The sequence below is a fragment of the Mixophyes fleayi genome, chromosome 2 (genome assembly GCF_038048845.1).
Source record: "Mixophyes fleayi isolate aMixFle1 chromosome 2, aMixFle1.hap1, whole genome shotgun sequence".
NCBI classification, from domain to species: Eukaryota; Metazoa; Chordata; class Amphibia; order Anura; family Limnodynastidae; genus Mixophyes; species Mixophyes fleayi.
Genome location: NC_134403.1, coordinates 349,295,146 through 349,317,114, shown reverse-complemented (window position 1 = coordinate 349,317,114; position 21,969 = coordinate 349,295,146). Strand labels below are relative to the sequence as shown.

At 41.0% G+C, this 21,969-nt stretch overlaps 1 pseudogene; it reads left to right on the top strand.

Moving 5' to 3' along the window:
* The first annotated feature begins 1,681 nt into the window (after positions 1-1,681).
* Positions 1,682-1,798, top strand: LOC142141973 (5S ribosomal RNA; annotated as a pseudogene).
* The last annotated feature ends 20,171 nt before the right edge of the window (positions 1,799-21,969 follow it).

The window sequence follows — 21,969 nt, the reverse complement described above, 5'->3', positions numbered from 1 at the left end:
GTGCACTACAGTCTCCTATACCACTTCAACGCTATTATATTCCATAGTGACTGTTTGCTGATTCCTATCCTCTGCCTCCGTGCACTACAGCCTTCTCTCCTTATTCACTCACCTGTTCATCATCAAGTCTGCGAGCTGATTCCTATCCGCTGCCTCCGTGCACTACAGCCTCCAGCTGGCAACTCGCCTGTGTTCATCATCGTGACTGTGAGCAGATTCCTAGCCGCTGCCTCCGTGCACTACAGCCTCCAGCTGGCAACTCGCCTGTGTTCATCATCGTGACTGTGAGCAGATTCCTATCCGCTGCCTCCGTGCACTACAGCCTCCAGCTGGCAACTCGCCTGTGTTCATCATCGTGACTGCTAACTGATTTCTACCCGCTGCTCCTGTGCACCTCAGCGGCATCTCATCTCTCCCGTGGGTTCGCAGAGTCCCGCTGCCGCTGCCAGTCCTATCGTCCATCTACTGCTGATCCGCTCTCCACGCCTTCCTGGTTCCCCTGGTCGCTACCCTCCTGTCAGCATTGGATTCGTGTCCCTGTTGGTCTACTTACCTGTGCGCTGCACCTACTAGACTCCTGCTTCTTACATCCAGGGACTTCTCATCCTGTCGGCCTCCTGCCGCCTAGGTATCACTGCACTCCTGTTTGACTGCCTTCTGAACCACGGTATGCATACTTCTCATTGACTGTGCTGGTGTATTGCATATCTTGCTGGACTGTGTTGGTTCTCCTCTGGAGTTTGCAAACCGCTGAGTCTTTTGCCATCATTGACTGTGTTACCTTGTGCTGGATTACTTCAGAGACTTCCTACAGTTGCAGACCTGTTCAGTCATTTATATATATATTGTGCATATTACTGTGGATCGTGTTTAATGTGCCCGTGTACATCCTGTGTTGCAGTCTCTCCCCGTACACCTCCTCACATATATTTTCAGTGGTATAACTTGCTGAAGGCAGACCACTGATTCCTGTTCCAGTATCACCTGTTCCATTCCTCTCACATAGCAGTGGTACAACTTGCTACCGCAGACCACTGACTTCCCGGATACCTCCACTTGGATTCCATTCCTTCACTCTGACAGCGGTACCACTTGCTATCCGCAGACCGCTGACTCTCATCACCTCCTCGTTTCTGTTGGACATTCCTTCTCACTATAGCAGTGGTACAACTTGCTAACGCAGACCACTGACTACCTCCACTTGCCCTTGTCCATACAGTTCCTCGTGTATTATCACCTCCATATTACCAGTGCTGCTAGTCATAGACTTTCCTGAGCATCTCATCATCTACTATTGCCTGTTCCGTGATCACCCTGCTACCAGAGTACACGATTACCATCTATATTGCTCTGGTAAGCTTACCACCTGGTGATCCCTGGGTAAAGACTCCTAGTGCCCGTGACAATTAAAAAGGTCTAGAGACACGCAGCTTCCCACCATTATAAATTATCACTCCATTATAAATTAATTCATGGTAGTTATCCATCATCACTTTAGTTTCCGGCCATACAAAAAGTATGGAGAAATAAGAGGGATGGAGATTTTCTCAAGATAAATCAAGTGGAGGTACAATGGATTTACACATTGAAGATTCTAACTACAGGAGGTCTAAATATTGATTCTGACATGCAAAGTTGTATCTGTTGGGGTGTGAACGGTCTGCTGGTGGTCTGCTTAGAAAGCTACAGTCATAACACCCTGCAAATGCCCAATCCCTTCTGAACTTGGAAGCGAAAAAGGGTGGGCTAGGCAAGTACCAAGTTCGAGAGAACTTGGGAACACCTAGTACTGTAGATGCACAGCAGCCTCACGCAATAGGGACCACCATACAACCACCGTACAGCCACAAACACCAGATCCCTTGGGATGTTCGAGATTTCTTGTCATCCCAGTTCTCTATTTAGACCCTCTGGTAGAATCCGAAAAGTACATTCAGAATAACTTCAGGAACAATTGTAAACATCACTATTGTATTACTGCTAGAATTACCCAGGATTCATGCTGAACCGTATACATATACATTGTGCCCCACTAGAATTGTGGTCTCAAATTATATTATCTTATAGCATCTTTATAAATCATCCCATCAATTACTTCTTCATCACACAGATACACAAGTACATTATGAGATCCATTATGTTCCATCATACCTATTATTTTTCTATCTCTTATTTCCTCCGCTTTTTATGAACACAAGGCAATGATTTATATTAAGCTAGTATTACATACACGTTGCTCACAGTGTATGAATAATTTACACCATCATTATAGTAAGACCCACTTAAAATTAGACTATTTATAGCACTAATGTTGATTTCACAATCACATCTTTTTTTATTGTCAAGGGACTTTTAAATCTTATGTATGGTAATTTATGGAATAACATCTATCTATCTAGTACTGGAAGAAAACAACAGAAGAAAATAAAGAATCATAAATTAACAACGGGAAAAATCAAGTCTAAATTAAAACCCATCCAACATTGCAGACAGACCAATCACATCACATGATGAAACACATTGGAAACACCCTCCATTACGCATAGTACACATGACAAATCGTAAGCTACATTTGATTACAATATTGTCTAATACCACTGTCATCCTATATAGATCACCATTATAGCCCTTTGTCATATTGGTGGTAGTCACTTAAAAACAACATAAACGCCGACACCAATTAGGCCTACATGAGAACACAGATGGAGGACTTACCGATACTTACCGATACTGTTTTCCCCCGACAGCTTGGAAAAGAGACTAGAGAGAAAAGTGGCGCATCAAGAGGCCGTTTGCCTGAAATGACGTCAGTAGAGAGCGCGATTACCATTACAGTGTTTATTTAAGGAAGCGGTGGGTGTACCAGAGGTACAAGCTACAATGCTTTTCAAAAAATACATTGTACCACCGGTACACCCGTCAGCTCCTTAAATAAACATTCTGTCATTCCTGCTATTATGGTGGTTATTTAAGGAGGCGGTGGGTGTACCAGAGGTACAAGCTACAATGCTTTTCAAAAAATACATTGTACCGCCGGTACACCCGCCAGCTCCTTAAATAAAAACAGTAATAGCAGGAATGACAGTGTCGCGCTCCCTACTGCTGTCATTTCAGGCAGTTTGAAAAAGTGGAGATGTTGCCTATAGCAACCAATCACATTCTAGTTATCATTAATTTAGCACATTCTACAAATTGACAGCTAGTATCTGATCTCCACTTTTTCAAACCCGCAGTTTAGTAAATATACCCCTAAGTCTGAACAAATCAGACCATCTCTGCTCTTGAAATAATTATGTTTAAAGAACAAAATGCATTGAGCTATAAAATATCAACTGATTTGATAACTATCACTCACTGAAAGTAACAAACAGTCTTATGGAACAGTATAAGTGAATGGACAGTTAAAAACGGCAGCATTAGGAAGCCGCACAGATGGAGATTCAGGCTGCTGATTATTCATCACTGACGTAAGTTCCTGCTACTTTTATACTAATAAATACGTGCAATTTTTGATCAATATTTTTCAGCTTTTCACTATCCAGTAGTAATCACTAATATTCGGAGGATGAGAGAGAAAGTGCAGATACTGCACGACAGAATATAATACAGGACAATAGGAGAATCAATTAAAGTCACAGATGCCGTAGAGAAGATAGAATACTGAACATCAGATCGCTGGAAGATTAATTTTAGCAATGCAATAGGTTACACGTGAAACATCGCTATTGGAATTAACTACAGTTAACAGACTCTGACAAGGTTGGGACTTATGGATATCACCATTTAGACATTACTATGCATGAGGGAGAACAGATTCTCTGCCACTTGTCTAAATATATAAATGCATATCTGTATAGATAGATTTAATGCTATGTGATGTATTCATATTATTTCATATTATTCATATAGTATTTTGCACATAATTATAGTGCTATAACCATCAACACCTGCATTTGAGCGCTGAAAGCCCCTTTTTGTATACCAGAATATTATAAGAACTTGAAAAACTCTGCAGACAGCAGCCATCGGGTGTTTTGCACAGAGAATTACAAATTGCTGTGCTGTCAAGACTTGTTTTACATCTTGGCTGATTGTTTACATTTAAAGGTTTTTGCTATTTGCTTTATTTGTTAGTTCACAGATTACATGTGCATATTTCATAGCTGAATCTGTATTTTTTATTATTATTATTATTATTAATTTTTATTTATAAGGCGCCACTAGGTATCCGTGGCGCCGTACAGGGACATACAGAAACAAGATACAGGGTGAGACAGCACGGTACAGTTAACAAAAAGCACAGTAACTCAGAAGCTCAAAGTACAGCTAGATGAAAGGTGAGAGCCCCCAGCGGTGAAGCTAGAGGGGCAGAAGGGCAGGAGGACCTCATGGAGGAGACAAGGAGCTGGAGAGCAGAGTTAAGGTGGTGGAGAACAGGAGGAGAGGAGGCCCTGCTCAAAGGAGCGTACAATCTAAGGGGAGGGTAGGACGGACAGAGACACAAGGGTGGGAGGAGGAAAGGGGGAGAATGCAGAGAGGGGGAGGGGGGAGAGGAGAATTAAGAGGAGGGAGGCAGGAGGAGGGCAGGATAGGGAGGGCGGTAGGTGGGAGGCTGGAAGGAGGTCGGTTAGGTGGGGGACTGGAAGGCTTTGAGGAAGAGGTGGGTTTTTAAGGCCCGTTTGAAGCTGGACAAGTTGGGGGATGTTCTGATGGAGCGGGGGAGCTGGTTCCAGTGAAGGGGGGCAGTGCGGGAGAAGTCTTGGATGCGAGCATGGGAGGAGGTAACCAGGGGAGAGGTGAGGCGACGGTCATTAGCTGAACGCAGAGGGCGGGATGGAGCGTGGATGGAAATAAGGTTGGATGTAGGGAGCAGTGGAGTTGGAGAGGGCCTTGAAAGTAAGTGTGAGGAGCTTGAACACTATTCTGTAGGGGAAGGGGAGCCAGTGAAGGGATTGGTATAGGGGAGACAGAAGAGGAGCGGCGAGAAATGAAAATGAGCCGAACGGCTGCATTAAGTACAGAGCGAAGGGGAGCGAGATGAGTGCGGGGGAGGCCGGTAAGGAGGAGGTTGCAGTAGTCCAAGCGGGAGATGATAAGAGCGTGGACAAGAGCCTTAGTGGCATCTTGGGAGAGGAAGGGCCGAATGCATGCGATATTCCGCAGCTGGAAGCGGCAGGATTTGGCGAGAGAGAGAATGTGAGGAGCAAAGGAGAGAGAGGAGTCGAGGATGACACCAAGGCAGCGAAGTTGAGGAACAGGGGAAATAGAGGAGTTGAGAACAGAGATAGAAAGGTCGGAAGGGGAGGGGGAATGAGCGGGAGGAAAAACAATAAGTTCGGTTTTAGCGAGATTAAGTTTGAGGAATCTAGAGGACATCCAGGAGGAGATGGCAGAGAGGCAGGCAGACACCCTGGAGAGGAGGGAGGAAGAGAGATCAGGAGAGGAAAGGTAGAGTTGGGTGTCATTGGCATAAAGGTGGTACTGGAGACCAAAAGAGCTGATGAGTTTCCCCAGGGAAGAGGTGTAAAGAGAGAAGAGTAGGGGTCCGAGAACAGAGCCTTGGGGGACCCCTACTGGAAGGGAAGAGGGGGGGAGAGAGATCCAGAGGTAGAGACAGAGAAGGAACGGTCAGCAAGGTAGGAGGTGAACCATGACAGGACCGGGCCGGAGAGGCCAAAGGATTGAAGGGTGAGGAGCAGGAGCGGGTGGTCAACGGTGTCGAAGGCCGCTAGGAGATCCAAGAGATTGAGAAGGGAGAAGTGGCCCCTGGCTTTCGCGGAGATGAGATCATTAGTGACTGTGGCCAGGGCAGTTTCAGTGGAGTGGAGGGGGCGGAAGCCAGATTGAAGAGGGTCAAGGAGGGAGTGGTCAGAGAGGTAGGTGGAGAGGCGGCTGCAGGCGAGCCTCTCAAGTAGTTTGGAGGCAAAGGGAGAAGAGAGATGGGGCGATAGTTAGAGAAAGAGGTGGGGTCAAGGTTAGGTTTCTTAAGAATGGGGGATACAAGTGCGTGTTTGAAGGAGGAGGGGAAGATGCCGGAGGAGAGGGTGAGATTAAAGAGGTGGGCGAGGTGGGAGCAGGTGACGGGGGAGAGGGAGCGAAGGAGGTGGGAGGGGATGGGGTCCAGGGGACAGAAGGACGGAGGGGAGGATGAAATAAGAGAGTGTACTTCTTCGCCCGTAGTGGGGCGGAAGGAGAAGAGGGGGCGGTGGCGGGAGGGGGAGGGAGGAAGTGTGGGGGGGGGCAGAAGATGGGAGGAGGTGATTTCGAGTCGGATGGCCTCAATTTTCGAGGAGAAGAAGGAGGCAAAGTCGGTGGCGGTGAGGGAGGAGGGGAGAGGAGGGGCGGGGGGGACAGGAGAGTGTTGAAGGTGGCAAAGAGGCGGCGGGGGTTGGAGGACTGGGAGGAGATGAGGGATTTAAAGAAAGATTGTTTGGCTAGAGAGAGGGCGGAGCTATAGGAAGAGAGGATGAACTTAAAATGGAGAGAATCAGCCAGGGAGCGGGATTTTCTCCAGTATCATTCAGCCGTGTGGGAGCATTTTTGGAGGAAGCGGGTGAATTTGGAGTGCTAGGGTTGGGGTTTGGAGCGACGGGGGTTGACAGAGTGGGCCGGGGCGATGGCGTCAAGAGCGGAGGTGAGGGCGTGGTTGTAGAGGGAGACCGCCAGGTTGGGGCAGGCCTGGGAGGAAAGGGGGGAAAGGAGAGTATTGAGAGTAGCAGACAGGGTAGCAGGATCGAGGGCGTCAAGGTTGCGCCTGGACTGAGCAAGAATGGGGGGCGTGGGGTGGGGAGCAGGAGGGGAGGAGAGAGAGAAAGAGAGAAGGTGGTGGTCGGATAGAGGAAAGGGAGAGATGGAGAAGTCAGAGAGATTACAGGGGTAGGAGAAGACTAGGTCAAGGGAGTGACCAAGGCAGTGGGTAGAGGAAGAGGTCCATTGTGTGAGGCCAAGAGAGGAGGAGAGGGTGAGCAGCTTAATGGACGCAGGGTCAGAGGGGTTGTCGATGGGGAAGTTAAAGTCGCCGAGGATGATGGAGGGGAGGTCAGAGGAGAGGTGGTGAGGAAGCCAGGCGGCGAAGTTGTCGATGAAGAGGGAGGTGGGACCAGGGGGGCGGTAGATGACAGTGACTCTGAGGTGGATGGGGTAGAAGAGACGGATAGAGTGGGATTCAAAAGAGGAGAAGGTAAGGGAGGGTTCAGGGGGGATGACACGGAAAGTACAGGCGGAGGAGAGGAGGAAGCCCACACCACCGCCTGGGCGGGCGCCAGGTCTGGTGGAGTGGGTGAAGGAGAGGCCACCATAGGAGAGGGTGGCGGGGGAGGCGGCGTCAGAGTCAGAGAGCCAGGTTTCCGTAATGGCAAGAAGGTTAAAAGAGTTAGACAAGAAGAGGTCGTGGATAGCGGTGAGTTTGTTGCGGACAGATCGAGCATTCCAGAGGGCACAGGAGAAGGGGAAGGAGGAAAGAGGAGAAATAGGGATGAGCCAGCGGTGTCTCCGGTGCGTTGCCGGCTGTCAGGGGGACCTCTGGGTACTAAAATGACGTAATTTCTAGTCCATTAGAAATTATGTCAATTTAGTACCCAGAGGTCCCCCTGACAGCCATCAACGCACCGGAGATACCGCTGGCTGAAAATAAGTTAAGTAAACATTTGTTATGTATTTTTTATTAATTAAAATATTTTTTTTTTACTTTGCAATTTTTTTTTTTTACAGTATGAATGGTGAGACCCGGGAATTACATGGGTTGCACCATTCATACTGCAGGCGAGCGGGGTCCAACCCGGGAATTACCCCTCGCAAAATCCCAGGTCTAAGTCCCGGGATTTTAGACCCGGGATTTTGTGGTTGGACTATTCATACTGCACCAAGACCCGGGTTTTTCAGCGTGCCTCTGCAAAAACCTGGGTTTTTGGTGCAGTATGAATGGGGTATTATATGTCATTTCCATTTGGACTACTGCAGGAAAGAAGATTGCCATTTGGTTTTAAAAGGGGTAAACAAGTGGATATGCATTTAAATACTGTTTACATTAATAGCTGTCAACATACTATTTTACAAGAGTGCAGATTGCATTATTCTGTGACATTACAAACCTACAGCTACGCGCAGATGTAAACCCCAAACTTAGATTTGTGGGTAAAGATGGCTGGATCTGCACAGGTTGCACTATTGTATGACAAAGGTGGGATGGAGCATGGACGTTCCTTGCTGAATATGGTTTATGTGAATGTGTGCTCCTGCTTTGCACCCACATACAAAAATAAGATTTTTTTTTGTGAATCACGATTATTTGGTACAGGCGTAAAATACACACGTTTACAGGTCCCTGTTTTGAGGGAGGGCACAAAAACTTCTTCTACCAGCAAAGGATGATTTTTCACCACCTCTAATATGGCGGGGTCTGAGTCTTATTCTGTGCGTTAAATGGGAAGCATTTTGCACATTCCAATTGTACTTATGTGGAAAGTGCCTTACTAGGCAATATAACATTCAGACACACAAAAGCAACACTTATTAAAAACAGTCCCAATGTCCCCTGAATTTCATGATTCATTTAGGCCATAAATGAACAAAAGGAAGCAGTGTTCTATTACAAAAACAGAGAAGGTGAAATTGTGTTCCTTGAAATGCTCTTCTTTGACGGATACGTGCAATTTTTTTGTTTTGTAAATTACCCTTACTGTAGATCACGGTCACAAAACTGTGATACGACAACTGTAAATCTCTCAACTCTGGTAATTATTAATGAGCCCAACTTCACTGCCACAGACCAAGAATTGCTGTTGCAGACTTTCAGTCAGACTGCTCACTTCGTCCTGACTACTAGGCAGCTCTCACTCAAATGCTACAATCTCATATGCTGCAAAGATATCTATTACCAGACAAACTGCAAGGGCTTCTGGGATGGAAGACCAGAGCATAGTGTCTGTTTCTAAGCACAGTCCACCAGTGCATGGTATTATTAAATGATACATAGTGTACTGCAGTGTGTACAACAATGAAAGACCTTTCCTCTCTCTCCATATAAAGAACTGTTACAAATCTGTGTTTATTCATACTACAGAATAATGGAAAATGTTCCTCTCTCTCTGTATAAAGAACTGTTACAGAACTTTATTCATTCATAACTATTGTTCTGAAGTATAATTGAACAAAAGAAAAAACATTTTTTTGTGTAATGTACTTACCAGGTGTGGGATACGTTATATTATGATGTATTCAACATTATTTTTTCACCTGGAGAAAAAAAATATTATTTTCATCAGATAATGCCTACTCTATACACATATAAAAATAAAGAGGTTGGAAGATAAATATAGAAAATTGAAAACACAATATTTATTTCCTGTCAAGGTTGCTGCTCTGGATCAATTGTTAAATGGTATTTAAACATGTATTTTCTATCATTATAATATGACATATTTTAGTTATTGTACTTAAGTGTTTAGCAAGCCCCACCATTCAGTAGAGATTTTGGGCCTGAATCTTGAAGGCAAGCAAAGCAAAAAAAAAGAGGAGTAAATTTGCTCCTGGACAAACCATGTTACAATGCAAGGGGTGCAAATTAGCTTCCTATTTTGCATGTAAAGAAAATACTGGCTGCTTTTTCATGTAACACACAAATACTTGCTTTAATTTTACACTGGATTTTAAAGTTGATCTAGGACATGCCCTACGCCAACTATAAATCTGTCTCCACATTTTAAATTTACCTCCCCCTCCAATGCAACATGGATTTGTCTAGGTGCAAAGTTACTCCTTTTTTTGCATTGCTTTTCTCAATGAATTAGGCCCAACATGTTTTCCCTTCTCTATCCTATAATCCGTTCATGTCCTCTAATAGCTTTCCTGGCACTCTTACTGAGGTTTAATAATCCTATCTCAGTAAAACAATTTAAGGATAGCCTAGTGTGGCAAGAAATATGTGAGATATAATTGGGGATATGACATGCAAAGAGGTAGCGGACACAACCTTTGAGTTTTCTCTGAGCAAACACAGAAAGTAAGTCTGGCATATAAATCCCCTTATCCTCAGCACAATTAAACAAAGAACATTTTTTTCAATTCCTTTAAAAAAGGCACATACATTTAATAGTATCACTGGTTACATGGCGGAAGGTAATACACAATGAAATGTTATTAAAAAGTTGCATGAAGCATTTATTTTTATTTTTTTATTTAACAAAGGGCATTTTATTGATTTACTAATTTATTGTTTTGCAGTTTGTAGGTAATGCTTCATGATTTTATTGTCAATGTAAATATACATTGACATTGTCTATACATAGATACATATACAGTGTCTGTGTGTATGTATGTTAGGGATATTAAACTGTAAGCTCCAATGGGGCAGGGACTGATGTGAGTGAGTTCTCTGTACAGTGCTGTGGAATTAGTGGCGCTATATAAATAAATGGTGATGATGATGATGATGAATGTGGCATTATCGCACAGTGCCCCCATGACATTTCCGGACGCACTCATCGGCACGTTATTGACAATTAAATCCCACCCCAAAGTATCTATTTCACCCCCCCCCCTCAGAACCAAGAATATTACAGTATGTTTTGTTCTGATTCTAATTCACAGTTCGACCAGCAGTCCCATAGGACATAATTGATTTTGAAACTTTTTTTTAATGGTGATTAGTTATAAGTTTCAGACATATAGATCAATAGTTTAGTGATCTTGCCCTGCATTACATTAATAATATTTGTTAGTTATCAAGTCAGTCAATTAGTCTATCAAAAAAAGGGCATACACATACACAGACAGAGAGAGAGACTAGGGTTAATTTGATAGCAGCCAATTAACCTGCTAGTATGTTTTTGGATTGTGGGAGGAAACTGGAGCACCCGGAGGAAACCCACGGAAACATGGGGAGAACATACAAACTCCACGCAGATAAGGATTTGGTCAGGAATCAAACTCATGACCCCAGTGCTGTGAGGCAGAAGTGCTAACCATTAAGCCACCGGCTGCAGATTTTTCTTTGAACCCCATAGAGGTGGGCAAGAAAATCCGTGATTTTGGGATACCCAGAAGTGCTCTCAGCCGAACATTGCGTAGATGTTCAGCAGCACATCGCAGACAATTAAATTTCTCCTAGAAGTGCTTGTCCTGCTGAAAGACTCTGTGGGATGCTGGAGGGATGCTGGATAAACCATGCTGGATAAACTCTGCTGGATAAACTCTGTGGGATGCTGGATAAACCAAACCACAATCTATGGTCTATAAGGCAATAACATTTTAGCAAAGGAAGGGAAATTGGAAATCTCTTTTAGTCTTTTAGAAATAACATTACAAAACATATTTCGTTTTCAGAATACCAATTTGTGTTTATTTATTTATTTGTATTGCTTTCATTTACTAATAAAAGTTTTGATGCAAAGTTTTTATTGAAACCAGCCTTTCTAAAACTTAAAAGCTTCTTAATTTAGCTAAAATAGCTGCTATGATGTCAGCATTAATATTTACAAAACTTCTGCCAAATAAGTATGAGATCATTCTGATAACCTCACTAAAGGTAATTTATTAACACACAAAGTACAGAGATGCAGCACAATCAACATGTCTACTTCTTTTGTAATGTCATGTTCGTATTTTTATGGGTAGATTAGATAGCCTGACATAATGCATCAGTGCATTTCATGTTGCCTGAGGGCTCACAGCAGTAATGTACCGGACAATGATCCAAATACAAAATATAGAATTTATTTTGCAGAACAATATATTCTAATGATCTTTAATTTCTGTAGGAGTGCTGGTTGAACTGTGAATCAGGATCAGTCCAAAATGTACTGCAATCTTCTTGGTTCTTTGTGGTGACTAAAAGTGCTGCTCTTGCTAAAGTGCTGGTCCTGCTAAGTGCTGATCCTGCTAAAGTGCTGGTCCTGCTAAGTGCTGGTCCTGCTAAGTGCTAGTCCCGCTAAGTGCCAGGCCTAGTCACTGTGCTGTTACGTGCTGGGGAATACAGAAACCAGCCGACAGTCCCTGGTCAGATGTTTCTTGCTAGACACTTTTAGCGCAGTGGAGAGCTGTGGTAAATTATACAAACCCTAGATGTGCAACTAATGTTTAACTAACTACAGCCTCCTATCCTTCCTTTATGCCATTAGAAATTGGGGATACTAGAATGATAATCAAAATTTCAACAAAACTTCTAACCAATGTACATTAAAAACAGAACATACATAATAAACACCTTGTTTGTTAACATAATTTTGCTCTTGCCTAATCTTGTAAACTTGTTAAATGTATCAACAAACAACCTGAATATACCTACTGCATTATAAGTGAACAATAAACTGTGTAAAAAATCAAAAAGTATTTGAAAGGATGCAAATCAGTCAAAGTAAAAATAAATATTATATAGTGTTTATTTTCCCCAAATAATAGTTGGCTCGGGGGGTTGTGAAAAGCACACAGGTATTGTCAGGTTGCTACTATATTATTATCACAGTAGGACCAAAGTATTGAGACTATTGCAGTTTCACCCCTGCATTATCAATACTTGTTTCCCATCGCAGTACTGTCCTTTACACTTTATAATACTGCATCCCAGGGTTTATATTCACTGTGCATCACAGCCAATCACACCTTTTATTTGCAAGTAGATTGTCACTTGTGATTGTGACTTATCATGTGGAATGGAAAGTGATATGTGATAGCGATGCTACTGCTATTTTCATACAAGTTATGGCTTTTCAGCTACAAGACCAGATCCCACAGCAATATTAAAAGGAAATATTTTTCTCTGCATATTTACATTGCTTAAATTTGCTGTATTGCTTGTTCTGCAATTGTAAAATGAAATATTATTCATAGACCGGTGGAATCGTGGCTCGAATGGTTGAATTATAGTGAAATATGTTAGTATCCTTGCTAGGCATAACAAAGCAATAACAGTTTAACTAAGGATGGGAAATGGGAAATCTCTTTTACTCAGGAGAAATAACATTACAAACCATGTATTGTTTTCAAAATGCTCTTTTTGAATTTATTTACTTGCATTTGCATTGCTTTTAATAACTAATGAATGTGTTGATGCAATTTTGCAGCTTAGATGGAAACCAGCCTTTCTAAAACTTAAAGCTTATTAATTTAGTTACAGTGCTGTTATGATGTCGGTGTTTACTAAACTGCTGCCAAATAAGCATGAGCACTCTGATACACTCACTAAAGGTAATTTATTGACACTGAAAAGTATATAGATGCAACACAACATAGCTTCGGTTTACAAAAATTGTGTTTGGTGGCAGTTTGTAACTGCTGCTCATTGCCGGAAAATTGTGATGGTGAGCAGCTTACAGACCGCCGGCAAACACGATGTTTTAGTAAATATAGGCCATGGTGTGTTGCATTCATTATTGGGTGGTTTGAGGCTTCAATGTAAAATCGCCGTTGATGTATGTAAAAGTCCTAACAGCCGGGTGGTTTGCTGTTAAACGCGCAAAATTTTAATTGCAAACTTTCCCTTGGATAGCTTACCTTTCTGGAGATTTTACCTCAATAGCACTATAAAGGACTGGGCACTTACTCATTACCTTTTAAATGGTTGTGAGGAGCTAAGTGAGAGGAGCTAGGAGATTTTGGTACTTTATGAGAGATAGTTTGAAATGTTATCTGGTGAATTATGTGCTTGGTGTGTCGATAGTCTTGTGTTTTTTTTCCTGTCCTGTTTGTTTATTGTCTGTTTACATTTAAGTCTATTTTTGTTGATTGTATAGTCCTTTGTGTGTTTTTATCGATAGTCTGGTGTGAGTGGCTGTAGTGTTAGTATAATAGGCAATATGTTTTTGTTTGTACTTTCTTGTTAATTGCTTATTGTTTAGTGTTTGGGGCTATGGAGAGAGATAGTAGGTCGGGTAGATGCTGTGGAGGAAGAGAGGGACATTAAGCAGCAGGAAGCACAAGAAGAGTTAAAGGGGAGGAAGATCAAGGCAGGGAGAAATATTTTTTTCTGCCAAGATGAAAATTGTGTCTTAGTGCGTCACATTGTCTCCTCCTATGAACTCATTTTAGGTGGTCAGTCCGGGCTCCTCTAAGGCAGAGTTGGCAATTATGGGACCAAATCTGTGATGCCGTGAATGCAGTGGGGCCCTTAAAGAGGTTTCTGACCCACTGTGGGATGCGCTTCTTGTACATAAAGAGGAGACCAAAATAAAAGCTGTCTGAGGAGAGTAGGGCTGCAGCAAGCACAGGTGGTGGTCCACCTATTTGTGTGGATTGCACAACATATACATCCCAGAAGAGCAAGTTGGTGAGTTGATGTTTATTAGCAATGATTTAAGGCACTACATAAATAAAGTCACTACATAAATAAAGAAGATTTATTAAATTACTACAGAAATAAAACAAATAAAAGAATAATGATATTTTTTATATATATTATACCAAATAACAAACACTTAGTTGCTATTAGATTTATATAATTTAGCATATAGTATATGTATTCAGCTATATATTTAGCTGCTGGTATAGGACATGTGATTACAGTATCAGGAACACTACAGCAGATAACATTTAACCTTTTGGTATTCTTTGTGTTTGTGGTTTTAAAATGCAAAATAGATTATAGGGGTATTGACATATGAACAGTCCTCTCCTAACTACTGCCCCTGTAGCAATTTGGCTTATCTTAAATACAGTGTTATTGTCTCTCTCTGTTCTTTTAACTCTAAGTTCTAAAAGTCTTGTTTTCCACAGATTCTTATTTCGGTGTTAACTTCACTGTTTTAACATCATGCAAAACAGATTAGCAAGAAAGCTAAGGCTAATGCATTTTCTAAGCTCTATAATCTAATTCTATCAATGTAATTTATTTTACGATTTACCATAGTTCTAACTTTTTTGAGTTTGCAAAATATCTTGCTAAAAAATATCCTTTTAAAATATTTTGGTACTATAGAAAGACTTGTTCCATCTAGCACTTTTACTTTAACCCCCCCAAAAGAGCCAATGGTACAGATTGCTACAAACGCTTTCAGGGTTAAGAATCGTTTGTGGTACCTGTGCTATTAATGCCATCTCAGAATGGCATTAACAGAAGAGTCCACCAAAATAAAAAGTGTATATATAAATATAATGGTTCAGCACAGGTCTCTTGACCAGTTTACCCAATGTAAACAGCACCAGGGAAATACACATTTGCAAAACGCATGTGAAAATACAGCTTATTGATTTGATATGCAATTCACATGGCATATACCCATGGTTGATGGGTTTGGAAATGCAAGCGGCACAGAAAGTTTCGTATTGATTTCAATAGGGTTTTTACTGTCTATAAGTCCCATTGAAATGACCGGGTTATCGAATGCAACCCCCCTAAAATCCATAACCAGCATCAGCAAAGCCTGTGTTGGTTCCCACTAAAACAGGGAGACAAGGAGTATGATGTCCCCTTGGTAGAGACTACCAGCCCTGAGGTGAAAAATGCTGGGATTCTTCAATGGCCAACTGGGCTGTGGGGACCAATCTTTAATTAAAAAATGGGACCCCTGGATTGCCAGCTTTGCCAGCGCAATGGCCCAGTACAATTGACCAAGAAAAGCGCAAAAGCCAATGCTTGCAGTTGGCGTGCGCAGTCAGCAGCGGGCATTTGTAGCAAGCAGTTGACTTGGCTTTTATGGGCTTTTTTTTCCTCGCATTGGCTTACAAAAAGAGAGGTTAAGAAGGTTGAAGAAGACAGAAGGATGTCAATTTTATTAAGCGAAAAAATATAATAAGGTAGTAAACGAGGGTTTGGGGAGTGTTTTATAGATTTCAATTTAATTTAAATAAATTTTGCTTTTGTGAGAATACATGTTCCAGAATGCACTGGCAGCCACTGATTGGAAGATCAGGATCAGGATCATTGTGATGCTTGGGGTTCACTAAACACCAGCATACCCTTACAGATGTGCCTTTCCAGACAGCAGTGCACACTGTAGTTCCACAATAGCTGACAGCAAATTCTCAATAGTTCAGTCACAAACAGGTGGGAAGTCAGCCTGTTAGGGAAAAGACTGGTGAGTAGGCAATTTGGGTGAAACATCAGAGACAATAAGTGTTACTTTGGGTGTAAAGTATAAAAAGTGTGCTTTTTTGCGTGTACAAAAGGTTCCCCTTATTGTGCCGGTAGAATCAGCCCTGAGTTGCAGAAATATACAGGCAATTCATTGTGATCATAACTGTTGTATTTATTAAAATGCACTAACTGGAGAAAAACATTTTTATATTCTCTGTTTGTTATTCACACCACTGCCAAGCTAAGTGTAGACAGGTAACTTATTGTGATGTCAACAGATGTATTTGTTAAAATGCTACAAGTGAAAGACATCCAAATGAGTCAATGATTGCACATGTTGCATAGGAGGGGGAAGCAAAATTAGAATGTGGGAACAGAGTTATAGTTGTGATAGGGCATGTCCTAGATCAAGTTTAAATTTCAGTGTAAAAATAAGCTTAAATGTATTTGTGTATTACATAAAAAAAAACAGCCAGTATTTAACTTCTGTGCAAAATATCAAACTAATTTGCACCCTTGCCTTGTAACATGGTTTGTCCACTGGCTCCTTTTTTTGTATGCTCCCCTTAATGACTCATGCCCATAGACTATAAATTCAGAGAAAATGTAAATCTACAACTACAGTGCAAAATGGCCATTCCACAAATCAAAAGGAGAACTTTACACCTCTGCAAACCCCTGCACCGATTGGGATTAAACCAATGCGAGGTGCTCCAGTTGGATCCTGGCAAGGTTTTAGGGGGGTTAGAGTCCCAGAAGGACCTCCCGTTACGCTGGGCAGAACTTTGACCTGGGGAGCCTGTTCTGGGCCTTCCACTGGATGGATATGGATGGCATTTAATATAAAAACAAAAATAACATTGGGCAGCCACCTCACGGGTGTGTGGAAGAGAAGCTAAATTGCTAATTATTTTTAAAATGTTGACAGTTACAACCAACTCATTGATAACTTAATAACTTGAAAATTTGAATCGGGTCAATGCCGGGTACTTCAGCTAGTAACAAATAATGTTTGCTGATAGTAGCAATAATTCCTGTGGTTTCTTGTTTTCGTACATTAAACTTCAAAAGAAGTTTGGATGACACTTACTGCGCGCCGAAGTGGATTGATCTCTACTTTGCAAGAATGCCAGTACCTCTTCAATTCTGGTAGTCTATGGACTCTCATTTTCGCTGTCCTGAGGGTTTGCTCCTTCACTTCACTGGTTAGTTGATAGCTGTTTTTTTTTGTATCAATAGTCTGTTTGTCCTACCACTCGTATTTTCTATTCATTCATACAAGCAGTCTTTACAGTTATGTGAGTTTGTCAATATGCTATATGTGCACCCCTCTAAATGTGTGGGATGTTAGTGCCTGCAGCATAAGATGTTGTTGTGTTTTTTATCAGAATCTTTTTATTAAGCATTTGCTTGTTGTTTTTTTTCATTTAAATGGAAGTCAGAATTGTCTTTTTTTTTGTTCTTATGTAGTAAACCTCACCAATGTTTAATATTCAGAGTCCTTTATCATGATATTTCTGGAAAGTTATAAACTCCTCGGTCTAATTTTTAAATGCATATCACACATTCATTTTTATTTTTTACCCACATTGGTTGGAAACGAAGTTCATGCAATAATTCATTGCAGCATAGTATTATCATCATCATTTATTTATATAGCGCCACTAAATCCGCAGCGCTGTACAGAGAACTCATTCACATCAGTCCCTGCCCTATTGGAGCTTACAGTCTAAATTCCCTAACATACACAGACAGACAGACAGACAGACAGAGAGAAAGAGACTAGGGTCAATTTTGATAAAAGCCAATTAACCTACTAGTATGTTTTTGGAGTGTGGGAGGAAACCGGAGCACCCGGAGGAAACCCACGCAAACACGGGGAGAACATACAAACTCTACACAGGTCATGGTCAGGAATTGAACTCATGACCCCAGCGCTGTGAGGCAGAAGTGCTAACCACTTAGCCACCGTGCTGCCCCAAGGTATTCTCATGATAGCATTAACGTATGTTGACTATATATATTTATCCTGGATGGTTGTCATGTGCAGTAACAAAGCAAAATAAGTAATGACTCATTTGGAATGAATTGTAGATATTAGATTTACATATATCATTTTTTATTTAATTTTTGTTTTTGTCGGTTTTTGGCTCAATAGTGTACAACAAATCAAAGAAAAAAAAAATTACTTTATATTTTAAAAGTGGTGAACCCGATTTTAGGAGACAGATTATTTTTTTTTTAGTATTGACACAGTGCACAGTCTGTGCAGACTATTTAGTATAAATGATGATTAGGCCTGCCTCTTCCAAAAAGATCCTATAAAAAGATAGTCTTTTTAATTATTTGTTTACTTTTACTTTAAACAGTGTTGCTCCTGTGAATCTGGCTCAATGTGCAGGTTGCGGAAAGGGAAGGTTATTACGCTTTTTCACCCCATTTCTAAGTGCTTCATTTTTTTTAACTGGAATTTGGTCGAATTGCAGCTAACTGAACTTTTGGGTCTTTCTAATATTTTAGTGTCTTTAGGAAACTCAAATTGCAAATGAAAACCACATAAGCAAATTTTGAACCGTGTATTGTATTTGAGGTTCAGCAACTGAGACAGGGTGTCCAGAACAGTTGAACCAGATTGAATCGGGTGTTTAGCCCCTTGGCATTCCCAAAATCAAGTGAATTGCCAACCAGTTAAAATTATTTGACCAACTCTAGGCTTGCCCCGGTCTAGTTGTGAGATCAACCACAATGAAAATAATTGTAGAGCAGTAAGGTTTCCTGTAATAGTCTCTAGCTGGACTCAGCTGCTTGATAAACTAGAAAGTGCTCCATAATGCACATCATTACATGCAATCTGGCAGACCAGACTCTCTCACAAATTTCAATCTTTGAAGTGCTTTTTCAAAACCCATCTCTTCACTAGAGCCTATAGTACCCCCAACTGATTAATCTCCCTCTGAGGGTTCTAAAAGCTGATGTCCCATGACCACTGAGAGTTCCACTAGCTGCTATTTCCTCAATATTGCCCTCTTTCTCTTAACTGTAAGCTCTCATGAGCAGGGCACTTTCTGCACTCTGACTTCTCCTGCACTTCCTTTGTTAGTCGCGCAATTACTTATGTTTTATGTATGATTTGTCATTGTGACTGCTCAGCACTGCAGTGTTTTGTGGTGCTTTACAAATTAGCAAAGCAAATGGCGTTGAAATAAAGTCCAAAATCCTCATTGGGGACATCACACACCTTGATGTGTGCTGGTGCACTTCATTGTCCACCAAAGGTTTATGGAATATCTTCAGAAGGGCAAAAGTTTTCACTGGCCAATGGGAGCAGTTGAGTGGACCCAGAGCTTTCCTTGCTAAGTGCAGACATGGTGCACAAGATTTTTTTTCAGGGCAACATTATAAAAATTAAATAAATGGATGGTAGTTGTTATTTTTTATGGATGTCTTCGGCAGATGAGCTTATAGCTATTTCTACCCTGCAAAAGCACCTGCAGTTTGCATCAGTTTAGAGCTGGGAGGAGAACATGTTCTGTCTGTATATTTCACATAGAATGCACTTCTTACCCTACATTTGCACTGCTGTGAAGAAGCACATTTACTGGCACGCTTTGCCCGATATAATTTAATAAACAAAAATCACCCTATAAATTAAAGGTGCTCCTGATGACGCCTCACTCTCACAAGACATAAATGAGGCAGTGTTTTGTTTTAATTAAATGGATGGTTCCAAAGTCATAGGACGTTTGGCTTTGATGTTACACAGTGCATGTCTTCAAGTTTTTCTGCCTGCCCACATATCTGGGTGTTCCAGATAGGTGCACTAGTGCCAACACAAAGAGATGTGCACTGTGTACGTTAGAAAGGAGGGAAGAAAAAGAACAAAAGAGGCACTCCAGTCCTCCACTAAGGATATATCAAATAAACAAACATTAAAACTTTATTTTATTCAGAAATTACTATAATGTGATATTATTACTAGAAAGAGCCACAAAATATGAGTTAAAAATGATGTGTGTGTATGTTGTGTGTTAAAACATGAAGGGGGAAACGACAGTGGCACAGAACATATGAGCAAACATTCAATGATATAAATCCTTTACGATGGAGGTCAGTATGTATAAGACTCAATTGATAAATGTATATGAGTCAGTAAAATGTAATAATATAGCATATTAATTACATTGTATGCTAAAGAGCTCTTCTGACAAGGACTCAAAACCAATGTTTGCGATCTAAAGCGCCTGCTCTACAGGTTACTGAAATTGATAAATGAATGGCAGTTTAAAATAAGCTCAATATGTAAATTGCTAGGTTAAGCTCGCCTGCCATATTAATATATAAATAGCAAACATTCCATAATACATTTGGTCATTCAATATTGTAAGTATAGCTACAATTACTTATGTAAAGAGGCTAAATGGACATAACTGGCTCAAATGTACTTAGATGTAAAACAGTGTGAGTCATCTGAAATATTTATCACTGGAAATGTACTAAAGTAGCATCAGTAATCTTATTTGTCCATAATGAGCACCTACGAAAAGGAGCACTAAGTCCTAATATCAATGCTCAAGTGATACATAGTATCAGGTGTACTCGACACTGACTGATATAGTTTACAATATCGAACAGCTCTACATTAACTCTGAGATACCTGCTTCTGAAATGATTACTGTACTCAACACTGGCTAACATATTAGATAGTTTTAGACCGCTCTACTGGCGTGTCTAATCCCCTTAAGTGAATCTCCATTCACTGACAACTTTTTCAGAAATATAGGATAAGCATGTATTATAATTGCACTAACTTCGGTGTGAGGCGCCTTTGCTTATTCAAAAAGGTTAAAGGCAAACGTACGTCGGGGTAGTGACATCCCTTTGCCATCCGGGGACCGAAATCTCTGTTTGAAGAAGTCGGACGATATGGGTGTTTGAAGAAGCCACAAAGAATCCGGCTGATATGGGTGTTTGAAGAAGCCACAAAGAAGCCGGCTGATATGGGTGTTTGAAGAAGCCAGGAAGAAACCGGTCAATAAGGTTGTTAGAAGAATCTGCAACATTTAATGGTAGTGAGATTCTCCCAACCTGTCCTTGCAGATCTATTAAAGTTAGGTAATGTGATCAGTGAAAAGAAATGTTTTCATGAACTTTAGACTGAGCTTAACTGAGAACTCAAAACCTTGGAATATACCAGGACAATAAATATTTTTCTAAAAGCATACTTAAATGGTATATTTATAGAAAACATTTTGTACTTTGATTTTTATTCAGAACTGGCACAGAGAAGTGGAACAGTATATAAAAACAAAGAAATAACACGTATTTTAGCAGAATGTATTTTACAAATACCACATTGTGCAACATTTTCTAGGTCATTGATCAGAAGATTGTAAAACATGTTGTATTATCTGGATTTTGTATATAATAGATATTTTTTTCATCTCAAATTTTTCTTTATTTATATATTGTATTCATATTAGTTGTATGTTGTGATACTAGCAGTTTACAAAATTAATGTGTTGCTTCACCAATATTTTGGGCCAAGCCAGTTTATCTAGTACTTTAATAGAGGTTAATCGACCTCCAATAGTGCGATTTGCAGAATATTTCATTACTGACCTCTATTTTTTGGTGATCGATTTGCAATATTTACTGGGTTCTGAACTCTTGATTGTAATCATTGCTAACTTCTTGCTTTTCCAGGTTATCCTCATTTAGGAAGTGGGCGGAGATAGAAGAAAATGTAGCCAATGAGATCATTGAGATATTCAAATCATGCATGTTCTAACAGCACAGTATTTTTAGTGTGCGTGCTGATCTTGTGGAACAGTCCTGTCTATGATTGTGCTAATAGTTGCATGTGACAGGGATATTGTCATACAGTGAGGAGGGGATCAAGCAAGGTACAACAAAGGCAGATTATTAATGTGAGGTTTCTGATGTGGAGAGTTGCTGTATTAAGA